This window comes from Artibeus jamaicensis, unplaced genomic scaffold, assembly GCF_021234435.1.
Source record: "Artibeus jamaicensis isolate MK-2021 breed Jamaican fruit bat unplaced genomic scaffold, CSHL_Jam_final contig_559, whole genome shotgun sequence".
Taxonomy (NCBI): Eukaryota; Metazoa; Chordata; class Mammalia; order Chiroptera; family Phyllostomidae; genus Artibeus; species Artibeus jamaicensis.
Window position 1 is genome coordinate 421343 of NW_026521887.1, and position 15621 is coordinate 436963.

At 36.1% G+C, this 15621-nt stretch overlaps 1 long non-coding RNA gene across 5 annotated transcripts in view; it reads left to right on the forward strand.

Annotated features, from left to right (window-relative positions):
- The window catches only part of LOC119042703 (uncharacterized), a 221064-nt gene that overhangs the window by 126013 nt on the left and 79430 nt on the right, over nt 1-15621 (forward strand). For all 5 annotated transcript variants that reach the window (XR_008392498.1, XR_008392497.1, XR_008392500.1 and 2 more), the window contains 2 exons: nt 11758-11808; nt 13748-13882. This is a non-coding gene — a long non-coding RNA (uncharacterized LOC119042703). The remainder of the gene's footprint in view (nt 1-11757; nt 11809-13747; nt 13883-15621) is intronic.

Consider the following 15621-nt stretch of genomic DNA (forward strand, 5'->3'; position numbering starts at 1 on the left):
ATGCAACACCTCCTTTCCCATGTGATACTTTTCCCTCCTCGGCTGCTCCTTTTCAAATTTCTTCTCAGACTCCACTCCCTCTGTAGCCCAAGTGTTTATTGTTCACTGGGTCCATAGTTTGTGCTCTTTAGTTAATGTCCTCGATTCTAGTATATGGCTTTCACACTTGACTTACTGTATTCTTATCACCTCCACACCTGAACAGTCTGTCTGGCTTCCTATACATCCCAGCCCCCTCAGTGGAATCCTTAAGGCAGATCACCAAAATACATTAGCCTCAACTTTTGGAGATGAGTTCATCTGCTTCACCTAACCTCCCTTCCATCCTATATTCTCTTTCTTCACTGGCTGAAGTTGCCCTCTAATGGGGGACTTGCTCAAGAAACCTAGGCTTTCTCTGGGTGCTCCTCTGCATCTGTCCTCTGTAATACCTTTGATTTCTGTGAGATCCAACCTACTAAATGTATGTATAATTTTCTGTTCTCACCACTGCCAAGAACCTCGTGATTGGTTTTTGTAGATTTCATTCTCACCCCATCCCCTACCAGTTTATGTTATCTCAAGGCTGCCAAGGTAATTTTTTAATTTTAGAACACATCTGATCATGTCATTCCTCGGCTTCTGATCTTTCAATGACTTCAGACTTCCCTGAGGTAATTCAAAGGTTATAACCTGCCCAGCAAATTTCACAATCTGCAAACTCATTTCCTGGGATGCAACTATAGCTTCTGAGCTATCTTCAAACATATTTGCTTTTTCTTTAATGAGTCATTTTTTTCAAGGTTCTCCAAAGATGAACATGCAGCCCTTGCTTCTCACAATGGCCAGCTTTCATTATCCACCAGACAAAACTGCCAACTCTTATCTCAAAACTCCAATCTATTGTCACCTCCTTCAAAAGGACTCCTTTGAGTACTGGAAACTGATTTAAGAACCTAACTGAGAGTTTATCAGACTGTACCTAATTTCCCTCAGTTATTGGCTTCTGCTCTACATTTTGAGGTCTTTAGAGGCAGGGATCTTTTAAATTTTTTTGAGCATTACAAAGTATTTATGTATCACTTGTGAAGTTGAAAGATAATTTTAAAGTAGCACAAGTTTGATAGCAACTTAAATGATGGATGCATAGGGACTGGCTAAATACATTATAGTCCATCCATGCAGTGGCCTACTGTATGGCCAGTAAAAACAATGGGTAGCATTGTATATACAAATATGGAAGAGTTCCAAAAATAGGCTCAAGGGAAAAAGCAAAGCATTAAAAAATAAGTAAGAACCCATAAAATTATCAGCTGAGAAACAAAAATAGGGGGAGAAGAAGTGTCTTTTATACCTGTTTGTATTTTTTAATGTGATACTGTGAATATATAGTATCTATTTTTCATTCATTCATGTTTTAAATTTTATTTGTTAATAAAAATTTAAATTTTATGTTTTAATTATAGTTGACATTCAAATTATTTTGTATTAGTTTCAGGTGTACATCACCATAGTTAGATAATTGTATACTTTACAAAGTGATATCCCCAACATTTCAAGTACACTTCTAGCACTATACATAGTTTATAATAAAATATTATTGTGGGGATTTCCGCCAAGATGGAGGCATAGGTGGAAACACTGTGCCTTCTTGCACAACCAAGTTTAAAAACAACAAAGTTTTAGCAACAAAAATGCAGCAAAACCACAGAAAATTGAACTATATGAAGTCTGACAACAACGAACCTTTCAGCAGACCAGTAAGAGGGGTAAAGCCAGCTGCGGATTGGGGTTGGGTAGAAAAGATTTACCGGACTGACCCAGGCATGCTACTCCAGTGTGCAAGCAGCTGTGGGTGAATCCCAGGTATGGAGTAGCAGCAGGCGGACCCACTGAGGGCTGACTGCGGTAACACATTTGCATGCAGATAAACCGGCGAAGGAGCAAGCAGTAAGATGGACCAAGCAGACCCCAGTGGGGGGAAGCAGCAGAGGGGACCACTATTGTCCCTCTCTGAACCCGCCCTCACATACAGCGTCACAAACCAGCAACCTGGGTAGCCCTACCCTGGTGAACACCTAAGGCTCCCCTCCTCATACATAACACATGCAAACAGAGAAAAACATGGCTCAAGAAGAAGAACAAATCAAAGCCCCAGAGCCAGGAAGAAAGCCAAACTTTCAGATGTACAGTTCAAAACACTGGTGATCAGGATGCTCACAGAACTGGTTGATTTTAGTCACAAATTAGAGGAACATATGAAGGCTAAACTAAATGAAATGAAGGGAAATGCACAGGAAACAAATAGTAATGGAAAGGAAACTGGGACTCAAATCAAGGGAGTGGACCAGAAGGAAGAAAAAAATGACCAACCAAAAGAATGAAGAAACAAGAATTCAAATAAATGAGGAGAGGCTTAGGAATCTCCAGGACATCTTTAAACATTCCAACATCCAAATTATAGGAGTACCAGAAGGGGAAGAGGAACAGCCACAAGTGGAAAACTTTTTTGAACAAATAATAAAGGAGAACTTCACCAATATGGCAAAGAAAATAGACTTCCGGGGAATCCAGGAAGCTCAGAGAGTCCCAAAGAACTTGGACCCAAGAAGGAACACACCAAGGCACATCATAATTACATTAGCCAAATTTAAAATGAAGAAGAGAATCCTAGAAGCAGCGAGAGATAAGGGGACAGTCACCTACAAAGGAGTTCCCATCAGACTGTCATTGGATTTCTCAAAAGAGACCTTACAGGCAAGAAGGGGCTGGAAAGAAGTATTCCAAGTCATGAAAACCAGAGACCTACATCCAAGATTGCTCTATCCAGCAAAGCTTTCATTTAGAATGGAAGGGCAGATAAAGTGCTTCTCAGATAAGATCGAATTCAAGGAGTTCATCATCACCAAGCCCTATTATATGAAATGTTAAAGGGACTTACCTAAGAAAAAGAAGATAAAAAAGATGAACAGTGAAAGGACAGCAAACTCACAGTTATTAAGAACCACACCTAAAACAAAAGCAAACTAAGAGGATAGCTAGATCAGGAGTGAACCACAGAAATGAAGATCTCATGGAGGGTTAGCAACAGGGGAGTGGGAGGAGGAGAAGGCAGGAGAAGGTACAGAGAATAAGTAGCATAGACGGTAGATAGAAAATAGATAGGGGGAGGGCAAGAATAGTAGGGAAAATATAGACTCTAAAGAACTTGAAACATATAGTCATAAACTAAGGGGGGAAGGGGGAATGGTGGGGGAGAGGGTGTACAGGGTGGAGGGAAATGAAGGGGGGAAATAGGACAACTGTAATGGCATAATCAATAAAATATATTAAAAAATATTATTGTCTATATTCCCTGTGCTATACTTTATATCCCCATGAGTATTTTATAACTACTAATTTGAACTTAACCCCTTTACCTCTTCATGTAGCCCCCCAACCCTTCTCCCCTCTGGCAACCATCACCTTGTTCTCTGTGTCTATGAGTCTGTTTCTGTTTTGTTTGTTTATTATTCTTTAGATTTCACATATAAGCGAAATCATATGGTATTTGTCTTTCTCTGACTGGCTTATTTCACTTACCATAATACCCTCTATGTCCATCCATTTTTGACATGAAAAGTAAAATTTTATACTTTTTGTGGCTGAGTAATATTCCATTGTAAATATGTGCCACCACTTTTTTATCCATGCATCTATTGATGGGCACTTGGATCACTTCCCTATCCTGGTTATTGTAAACAATGCTGCAGAGAACATGAGGGTGAATATATTCTTTCAAATTAGTATTTTGGTTTTTTTCAAACATGTACTCCAAAGTAGCATCACTGTGTTATAAGGCAGTTCCATTTTTAATTTTTTGAGGACCCTGCACACTGTTTTGCGTAGTGGCTGCACCTGTCTACATTCCCACCAACAGTGCAAAAGGGTTCCCCATGCCCTTGCCAGCACTTGTTGTTTGTCAATTTATTCATGATAACCATTTGACAAGTGTGAGATGATATCTCATTATGGTTTTAATTTGAATTTCTCTAATGATTAGTAACATTGAGCATTTATTTTTGTTTATCGGCCATCTGCAAGTCCTCTTTGAAGAAGTGTCTATTCAGGTCTTCTCTTTATTTTTTAAATTGGATTATTTGTTTCTTTGGTGTTGAGTTACATAGGTTCTTTATAAATTTTGGATATTAACCCATGATTGGATGTCATTGGCAAAATTCTTCTTCCATTCATAGGTTGTCTTTATGTTTTGTTGATGGTTGCCTTTGCTGTGTAAAAAATCTTTAATTTGATATAGTCCCACTTATTTTTTTCTTTTGTTTCCCTTAGAGGCAAGCATGTTTTTTTTCATCATGGTGAAGGTGCCAATTCTGATTCATCAATGTAAAGTTTAGGATATGCCCTATCTTTCTTAATATTTCATTTTTCAAGCTGTTGTTTCTTATTTAAAGCATCTGAAGTATAAGATAATACATGAATGAAAAATCATGAGAATAAATTTAAGATAGAGGTGTTGGACAGGGCAACCTCCTCCCATGGATAGACAGCAGGATGGCAACTAAAGGTGGGGCAAGGGTAAAGGATGAAGGGGTTGAGCAAAAAGGCAAAAGGACTTGTACATGGACAACAGTGCAGTGATTGCAGGGAGGAGGGGGATATAGGGTGACTAAATGCTAACTGAAAAATACAATTAAAAATAAAGAAAAATGATATGTAACAGAAGGAAAAGAAGAAAGAAAAACAAGGAAAAGAAGGAAGAAAGAGAAAGGAAGGAAGGAAGGGAGGGAGGGAGGAAGACAGGCATTGGATTGGGCTCATATAGAAGCCTTGAAAGCCTGTGAACCAAAGGATCGAGGTTTGACTCCCAGTCAGGGGCACATGCCTGGGTTGCAAGCCAGTTCCCTGCAGGCCAGTTCTCAGCAGGGGACACATGAGAGGCAACCATACATTGATGTTTCTCTCCCTCTCTCTTTCCCCTCTAAAGATAAATAAATAGATAAATATTTTTTTTAAAAAAGAAGCCTTGATAAACTAGATGACTTTTAATGAGATTATTCAACATCTTTGAGCCTCCATCTCTTCATCTATAAAACATGTCTGTGAAATTTATATGTAAAATACCTACACATGGTCATCTGGGGGTAGGGAATACTTTAAAGAAATCAACATCCAGTTATAGCCATTTTCAGCTTAAGAATTTCTCATTCCCAATGAATAGTTCATTGGATGTCAATTCTTTTCTTCAGATTCTCAGCTTCACTGAATGTATTTTAGTGGGTGTTATTCCTCAAATACCTAAGCATATTTGGGTCTCTTTTTTGTCTAAACCTAGTATAGTTTCGGGTTACTATAATAAGTATTTTATTTTTCTTACTATTAGTTATTTGTGGTGCCTAAATGCACATTTTGAAATTAAATCAATATTTACAAACCAATAATACTGAGCTAGTATATATCTCTTAAAATTTTAAGATTTATTTAAATAGTCACAAACATGTATGAAATGTCTCAATCTAACATTTTAATATTTCTTTTCCTTTGAATCTGATCTACCATACACTTGATTACTAATAATTGCCCACCAGGTATAATATTAGAAGTAAATGTCAATAATTAGTAATTATGTGAGACAGTTTAATTTTTCCTTTGAAGAGATTTATTTCTAACTGGTTCTCTAGTGTGTAGCAGTTGAAATGTTAGATAATGGATTTTTATTGATTTTAGCTAAACATTGAAGATGTACAAAATACATTTTCATAACTGTGATGGTCATGAGTTTCAGAGTGTATTGATTGGATTGATGTAATACATTTGTTTAGAATATTAATGTCATGAGAAGAGAAAATGCATTCCAGCAGATAGATGTGACATGCTGCATTCAAAAAAGAGGGAGAGAAATATTTAAGTTTTAATGCAGAGCATCAGTCTGATTTATGGTGTGTTTTGAAGACCCACTCATCTCATATATTGTTATATGTTATAAGGGTGCATCCTACAGATGCTGAATAGCCTTAGCTTTCCTCCCTTTTAAATGAGTGAGACCATAAAGTATCAATTGCTTCTTAATGTGTTTGTGGAAAGAGGACTTAGGAAAACACAAGCTCAAGCTCTGATTTTCACAGTTAGGCAAGTGATGCTTTTTCATCAGGGTCACTTTGAAGGAAATGATTCTTCCAAGTGAGTTGCAAAAGGGGTTCCAGCAGCTGACATTACATGTGGGATCCTTTTTCCTTCCTTAAAAAGGTCTGAAAAATTCATTCAAATGCAAATGGTGTTTGTGACAAATGCAGTGTTTATTTGTCAGAAAGACAGATGATTAGGATTAGATAATTTAGTACTAGAGACTATTTATATCTAAAATAACTGAACAGCAGCATCAATTTGGTTACTGTAGCCATCTTAGAAAATCAATCAAATTGAATAGAGTCAATCCAGTCAGTTGCCCACCTATTGATCTGGAGTGTTGGAAACAAAAAACTGATGGTGCACAGCCCATAGGACTGCATCTCATAGTCTTGTTGGAAGTAGTTTTTAAACTGACGCCTAGTAAATAATTGCTACCTGTTTTCCTTACTTTGTGCAGTAGCAAAAATACAATGGTTCTGGAGTCAGATACAATGTGAATTTAAATCCTGCCTTTCCCATTTATTAAGTACATGACGGTGGACAGTTAGGTATTTCTCTTATCCTCATCTATCGAATAGGAATAAAAAGGACTTGTTAGCAGGTTCGCTCTAAGGAACAAGTATACAAAGTGGATATGATGGCTTTTCAAGCATTACCAAAAAAAAGCAAGGCTTCCACTTACCTCTTCCTTAATTGTTTTTTCCCCCTCAGCTTACTAATTTTTGTTTAGAATCATTGTCTTTGGGAGAGGAGAAGGGTACTATAGAGATTTTTAAAAATATTTTTAGGTAATTAATTATAGGATCTTAAAAAGCTATTAAACAAATCTTGAACCCCTACCTTCCATTAGATATAAAAATCAATGGTGGATTGATATTTTTAAAAATGGTGGATTGATATATCTAAAAATCTTCTGGTGGATGATATATCTAAAGTGAAAGGTAAAATAATGCACATTTTTGAAATAAAACATCAGAGCACGTCGTTATTGCCTTGACTAGGAAAAGACCTTTTATTTTTAAATTTTTTTCTGTGTACTTTTTTTGTTGTATTTTTATAGTATACTTTTCCATTATCATTTAGTCCCCTTCTACCCCCTCCCTGCAATCACCACACTGACATTCATGAGTCCCTTTCCCTTTTAGCTCAATCCCTCCACCCCCTACCTTCCCCACCCCACTTTAGCTGTCATCCTGCTCTCTATCTATGAGTCTGTCTCTATTTTCCTTGTTAGTTCAGTTTGTTCATAGATTCCACATATGATTGAGATCATATGGTATTTGTCTAGGGAAAGACTTTTTAAATAGAATCCCCCAAACACTAATCTGTTTTTAAAAATGATAAATTATGCTGCATTGATATTAATAAATTCTGTTCATAAAAGAGAATATTAAGAAAGCAAACATGTCAGTTACAGAGAAACAAAAGGTATTTGCAATTACACATATCAGACAAAATACTTGTACCTGGAAGATGTAAAGAACTCCAAGAGACAAATAATCCAAAAGAAAGATTAGTTTAAAAAGTTTAGAGTCACATCACCAAAGAGGCTATCCAAATTGTTGTCAAACATAAAAAATATGCATAACTTTATGACTCATAAGGGAAATGGAAACTGAAGCCCCAGTGCAATATTATTTCATACCCACCAGAATGACCAAGTGTCAGTGAATGGGAGAAGCAACCAGGCATACATATATGGTCACTAAGAGTATAAAAGGCACAATCACTTAAAATGACTCTTTCAAACTCCTACCAAGATAGACGATGTATATCAACTATGGCCCAGCAATTCTACTCCTAGAGAAGTACTCAAATAAATACAGATATAAAACTTTATCAAAAGTGTATACAAGAATGTTCACAGTAACACTGTTTTCCTTAGCTCCAAAATGAAAAAAAACCTCAATATAGCATATTCATGCAATGAACATGATGTAGCAAAAAATGAAAAATCATTGTTACATGCAAGAACACTGATAAATTCTCATAAGCATAATGTTGATCTAAATAAGTCACACACAGGAATATACACTTCATTCCACTCCATATATTAGAAAATAAAAAAGCAAACTATTTATTGTATGGTATTAAAATTTCTTTGAAGGTAAGGATAGGAGACAGCATGAAAGAGACTTTAGGAAATGTTGGTAATATTTTAGATACATGGAGGTATCTACTTGGAGAATTTATTCAGTTGTACAGTTATGGTTTGCATGCTTTTATTATGGTACACTATAATAAAAAAGTATCTTTTGTAAGTTTCTAGTGACAACTTAGAAAAAATTCCTGAACATAAACACATGTTCATTATTAAAAATATTGAAAATATTGAAGATGTTAAAATCATCTATAAACTGCTAAGAATATTGAAAATATTGAGGATATTAAAATCACCTATAAATCTGCTACTGTTTATATACACTGTTTGAAATTTGACATATTTTCTTCTAGTGTTCTTCTTTTATTCATAAATTGTATGTAAAATATAAAATACTCTATATAGCATAATATTTTTTAGTATGCCTTGTTTTTTCTTAACGGTACGTCCAGAGCACTCTCTTCGGCTATTAAATAATCTTTAGGACACTTCAAAAGCTCCAGACAAGGCCCACTGCTGCATTTAGCCCATGGCTTTGACCATATGTACTTTCATCTCAGCATTGCTTAAACTACACATCTGCTAGAGCCTGGAGCTAAAACTGGATCATTAAAAACAAATCAATTTAGATTTAACTGGATCTTACCAACAGTCTTTGGCAGTGGGTGGCCCTGAACCAAATATCACTTGATACTGTCACTGTTGACCTGAGTTGGGAAGCCCTTGCAGCATCACCCCTGTAAGGAGAAGTACTGATTGCTTGCAGGTTATGTCCTGTGCCAGGTTCAGTTGCTTGTTCCTAATTGAATCAGTTGGCAAGACTGTGCAACAGCAAGAATCCTGGATCCAGGAGACTTAGGTCAGGGCACCAAGAAGGGACCAGCTTTGCAACTACCAGCAATGTGACTCTCGACAAGTTACCTGATAGTCAGAAACCTAGCTTTTTAGCAGGAAAATGAAGATAACCCCTACCTTGTAGCATGATGTATATATTTACACCAAGAGGTGTCATATAGAAACCTTTAAATAAGCAATGATCTAATCACTTCCTTGCCTACAAACCTTAGAGGCAGCTCCTTAGCATGGCAGTGAGATCTTCATGCTTGTATGTTCAGCCTCTTCTTCTCTCAATAGTTTATAACATCAAGCTGTATGTGCCAGTCACTCAAGGTGATTTGCAGCTTTCTGAACACAGAATTATTTGCACATTTTTCCCCTATCTGGAAGTTCCTTTTGTCTCATTCTCTGACTCCCTGCCACCAGTCCTCATTCATTTACTCACTAAGTTATACTCACCTATATGTTTTTATTGAGATTTGCTTTCTCACCCTAGAAATGCTCTCTGTAGCCTCCCACCCTCAGGCCTGGTTAGAGGCCCATCACAAGAATTCCTACAGGCCCATGGACTGGACCCATCACAGAAATAATGACATTGTGCTGAAGCAGCCTATTTAATGTACTAGATCTCTTTCAGTTGGCAAGCTGCCCAAGGGTAAGGTCCCGTTTGCTCCACATTATATCTCCAAGGCCTGGCACAAGACCTGGCAAATAGCTGTTGCACACAAAATCTATGCCATTTGTATACCTTTTTATTTTAATGAAAAATAACTACAGAAGGTCCAAAGGTTTGTGTGTGTGGGTGTTTTGTTGTTGTTTTTTAAGATACAGGACTCAGAGACACAACCATCGAGTTTTTTCCTCCCCTGAGTTTCTATGTGAGAAACCAAATAACATCATGTGGAGACTGGAAGACCTAAAAAAGTTAGCAGCAGCTAACAGACTGAATCTTCTTAGGTACCCATCCCACTGCAGATATAGAATAGTTTTCATCATATCTTTTTCTAAAGTTTTTTGTTAGTGTATTGAAACACAAGTATTCTCAGGTGATTTTATATCCTGAAACTTTGCTGAATTCATTGATGAGTTCCAACAGTTTTGAGTCTTTAAAGTTTTCAATATATAATATCATATCATCTGCAAATAATAATTTTTCTTATTACTTTCCCATTTAGATGCCTTTTCTTTGTCTTGCCTAATTGTTCTAGCTAGAACTTCAAGTACTATATTGAATGAAAGAAGTGAGAGTGGGCATCCTTGTCTTCTTCTTGATCTTAGAGGAAAAGTTTTAAATATTCCAGCAGTTGAGTATGATGTTAGGTGTGGTTCTATCATATATAGCTTTTATAATGTTGAGGTATGTTAATTTTTTATCCAATATGATGAGGATTTTTATCATGAAAAGAATGTGTATTTTATTCAATGTGTTTTCTCCATCTATTGAGATGATCATATGATTTTATATTCCATTCTATTGATGTGATGCATCTATTATTGGTTTGCATATGTTGAACCATCCTTACAACCTAGGAATAAATTCCACTTGATCATGATGTGTTGTCCTTGGAATTTGGTTTGTTAATATTTTGTTAAGAAATTTGCATCTATGTTCACCAGGGATATTGGTTTCTAGTTTTCTTTTCTTATAGTGTCCTTACCTATCTTTGGTATCAGAATAATGCTGGCATCATAAAATGTGTTTGCAGTATTCCCTCTCTTTCCATTTTTTGGAAGAGTTTGAGAAGATTTGGCATTATTTCTTTTTTAAATTAAGTGATTTTGTTAATGGGAAAGGGATGCTTTGAAGCATTTGAATAAAGCTCTGCCTCCCTGAACAATGGATAAGCAATGTCTACCTATGTCTTATTCTAATTTTTTTCTGTGTGTTCATAGCCCCATCCCTCCCCAACCATCCTCCTGACAATTGTCTTTTTATTTATACAAATATTTCCACTGTGTTAAAGCTAAGTTTTTAGGGCATGAGGGCTGGTATTTATTTAAGTTGACATTCTATCTCCACTCTGATATGTGCTTATGTCATAGCTGGTTTCTCAAAAATAAATCTTAATCTTTGATGTCCAAGTTATTGAGAATGTACCTTTCTATAAAGCACCCATTATAGACTATAGCTTATCATTGATTTGGTAATGTACATTTTATTATAAAATATAAATTATAATATATTTATAGTATGAATGACATGATATTGCTACGGTATATGATATAGTTCCCAGCCTGAAGAACTTGCAATCTGCTTAGTGTCAGAACACATGAATAGAAAAAAACTAGTAGTACTTTATCATAAGAAATAATCTTGAAGCAAAGAATTATTATAAGAGTGTTTATCATGGTGTTAAATATTTTAATAAAATATAGAAATAATTGATACTTTGATTTTTAAATTATACTAAATTTTCTTCCTGTTAAAATTATACTTTCAAGGATACCTAATAATATTTCTAAAGATAATTCATTTAGAGAAGAAAAGTAAAGAACACGAATTCAAAATAGAAGGTCATTATCTGCTATTACCATGCAAGAAAACTGATACAAATGTTGGAAAAGAAGGTGTGGTTAAGTCAGCGAAGTTTCATTTTAAAAAGTTAACCACAGATCTCTTTTAATTTACTATTCTTATTGAGGTTTATCTTATATCTTTAATACTACTAATGTTTGTTTTTGTTGCTTGTTTCTAATTCTGGGTTCCCTGGCAGTGTGCAGAATCTGGAACCCATTCAGAGAATGGACAGCATGGTGGGTAAGAGGTAAGGTTGTAGTTGTCCGTTTTCTACAGGTCTTGAAAACATCACTTTATATTTGGTTTCGCTCCTGGTCTTAGTTTTTTTTTAATTTTAGATTTTATTCATTTATCTTTAGAGGGGGAAGGGAACAAGAGAGGGAGAGAAATATCAATGTATGGTTGCCGCTCATGTGTCCCCAGCTGGGAACTGGCCTGCAACCCAGGCATGTGCCCTGACTAGGAATCGAACCGTGATCCCTTAGTTCACAGGCTCGCACTCAATCCACTGAGCTGCACCAGCCAGGGCATCCTGGTCTTAGTTTTGATCTTGTGTTGGTATATGTAGATTCCAGGCTTAGGCATTGTCCATTTGTGAAAGTTTCCTAGGCAAAAGTACTTTCTGTGTAACTTTCAGAAGGTACTAAACATTAATGGGTTGTAGTTTTGCAAACAAACTTGATAGATAGGGCAACAGTTCTCCTTATGAATCAGGAAACCGAGGTACAGAGAGTTGATGGGGACTTGCTTTGTAGTTGGTGGAAGAACTATTTACCTTAAGTGTCACTTTTTCAGTTGCCTCTACTTATAATATATTCCCTTGTATTTGTCAGATAATCATACAAGGTTATTTAGAATAAGGCTGTGCCATTTTTCGCCTTGTTGCAGAGCAGTGCTGGGAGGTCCAGGAGGAAGCAAAAGCTGATGAGGGAAGAAAAAAGGGTACAGCTAATGTGCAAGGGTGTTGAGCAAGGTGGGCCTTCCCAGAGCACATTCCCGGGCAAAGATTTAGGAAGTAACACAGAAAACTTTATGGAAAGTGTCTGTTATCCTTAAAGCAATAGGTTTAGCTGACGTGGCTGTATTTTGATGACATATTTATTTTTTCAAAACTATATTTACTAGCTTGAAAGCCTTTAGTAAATAATGACAAAATTTATTTAGAAACAAAAAGTACCCAATATTATCATGTTTTAGTCATTTCAGAGTAACATTTCCAAGAAATTAAGTTCAGAATTAAATTTGGGAAATAATGTGGGTAGGAGGAGGCATGCAGGGCAGAAGGGAATAAAGGGCAAAAAATGCAACAATTGTAATAGGATAATCAATAAATTATATTTTAAAAATAACAGCATAATGAATAAAAATATATTTAAAAAATAGTACCCTAAACATTTGTGGTTGACCAGGGAAAATAATATAATGGTTAACACAATTCTTCTAAAGAAAAACTATCTCTGCTTTGCATTAATTACTTTACATTTGATATTTCTTCATAAGTTTCTCTAAATCATAGTGTACATCATAAAACAGGCATAATATTAATGCCTCACATTTCCTGTATTCTTTTGTCACCATTAATGAAATAAAACACACAGCTAATTCTTTTACTTTTAAACAGCAGGTATAAATATCAGGTGAAACTGAATGTCTTATTATTTGTGGGAGATTTTGTTAAAGAAAATTGGGAGAGGGCTCTGTCACATGCTTACCTGACTTGCTGATTATAACGAAGCTAAGGAGGTTCTGCTGCACTTCTCCTGTGTTAGGCTGCACAGGGCACTTTTCAGCAGTTCCACCATTGCACACTTCCTCTTCTTTCTCTGGAAAACTGATTTTTAAGTTCAAATGACAGCTGTTTCCCAAGACACAAAGAGAGCAATGCAGGTATAACTTTATCTTTGTTACTGTATTAAAGGGCCACGCACCCACCTGTATATCAAGTAGAATGGGCCCTAATGGATTTAGTTCAAACAAAATTTTTTTAAAAAATCTGTTACAGTTCTTCCCTTTGCTTTTCACGTTTAAGGAGTTGAAAAATCAATAGAGCTGAGGGCAGCAGGATGGAATTATAACTCACCCGCCCTCCCTTGCTATATGCAGGATGTAATATGACCTCTATATTTGCTCTGCAATTTCCTATCATTAATCATCGATTCCTTGTTTATGCACTTCCCCCCTTCCAGCTGACTGTGATCCACATCTTTGTAAGCTGTCTGTTGTCTTCTGAGTTGATTTAAGTGAATAATAAGAAGACCAACTGATGTCTAATATTGTCCCAGGATGAACTGTGGATTAATGTCTGGATGGAATGGCCCATGGTGAGGCTGGGATATCTTCCACATTGTTTGTGTAAATGAGTGAGTCCTTCATGGTGTGATGCTCGGGGTTGTTTGAATAAATTATTCTGAACCTGTTATTCTTTCCACAATGAGGACACATGCAATTTTTTGTTTGTTTGTGTTTCTGCTCTGTGGTTACAGCAGTGGCCTATTTACAGAGATGTTTACTGCTCCACATGCTGGCCCTTTCCTTGCTTTTGTTTATGTTTTCACTCCATCTTTTTCAATGCGTTCTAGTCTGTTAGGAACTAATGTGTTTGTCCACTAGCTTTTTCTTTGTAACATTATTTCAGGATGTGTACCTATATCCCTGTCTCTCTTTTCTCTTTTCTAATTTCCCTACCAGAACTTTCCATGGTGTCTAAGAGAGGCCGGGTTTTCTCTTGTTGTCCTAATGTTATTACCAATAGTTTCCCTTTCATGCTGAAATCTGAAGGCATTGAAATGAATATTATAGTGATCTCTTTACTCATAAAATTATTACTTCTCTCAGATTTTATGTCTATGTCTTGAGAATCTTTATTCCAAAGAAAGATTGACTTGTCAGGTACTTAATTTAGATCTACCTTCTGCTGCCATTTATGAAATCATACATTATGGCCAGACTCTGAACCTAACACCAAGCAGTAAGTAGGTCTTAATGGGATGAGTCTAAATGACAGATAGGGTGGAAAAAAACATTGAAAAGTCCACTAAACCCCTTTGGTCATTGCTACTTACTCAAAAGTATGTGTGATTCTGTGCTTGTCATCAATGACTACTGTAGTCATTTCCTTCCTTTCCCCAATACATAATTACTATGTTTGTACATAATATATACCAAGCACTATTCTAAGCTAATGGCTGTATCATAGACTACATCAGATAAACTCTCTACGGTCATGATGCCATTTCAAAGGATGGAAATAAAGTCACAAGATAAAAAGTTAAATAATTAAACCAAAAACATTCAGATAATGTTAAGTGTTTAAAAAAATAGACAGTGAGGTAATAGAAACTGAAAACTGCCACCAAGAGTAGCTTAGAATGGGAGACCCACAAAATATCCTCAAAAAATGGGGCATTAACAAGAGAACCAATTGGTAAATCAGTGTCAGTCATGGGGTGATGTATAGAAAACACATTTCAGACCAAGGAAACCATGAAAGCAATGTTCTAAGGATGAGGGAACTTTGGTATGTTTGAGGAATAGGAAAAATAGTGAGGCTAAATAAAACAATGTAAGGGGTAAGGCCAGAGAGAGACAGGGGCCAGGTCATTTGGAGGTAAGGTATAGCAAAGACCTCGAATGGGCATTTAGGTAGATATATTTTGCATGATATTTACAAGCTATGGTGTACATTAACAAACACTGTAGCTGGGATGTGCAAAACAGAGTAAGAAATGCAATTAAAAATTAAGTGAGGCCAGTTAGGATATCCCCTCTGCACCACAAGGTAAAATAATAAAGACTTTGTGGTAAATGTAACAGAGAGAGGAATAAGGGAACTTATTTGGCATGCATTTGGGATGTAGAGTTATTATGACTTGCTAAACAATTGGTTGGAGGAAGTGAGAGAAGATGATAAATTATGAATGCATTCTAAGAACTGATTGGAAAGAAATTAGGAGTTTTGTGTTGTCATGTTAAATTTTGAAGCCTATCAGATTTCTAAATAGAGATGTCAAATGGAAAGTTGGCTGTTTAGTTCATAACCTTGGAGTTCAAGGCAGAAGTG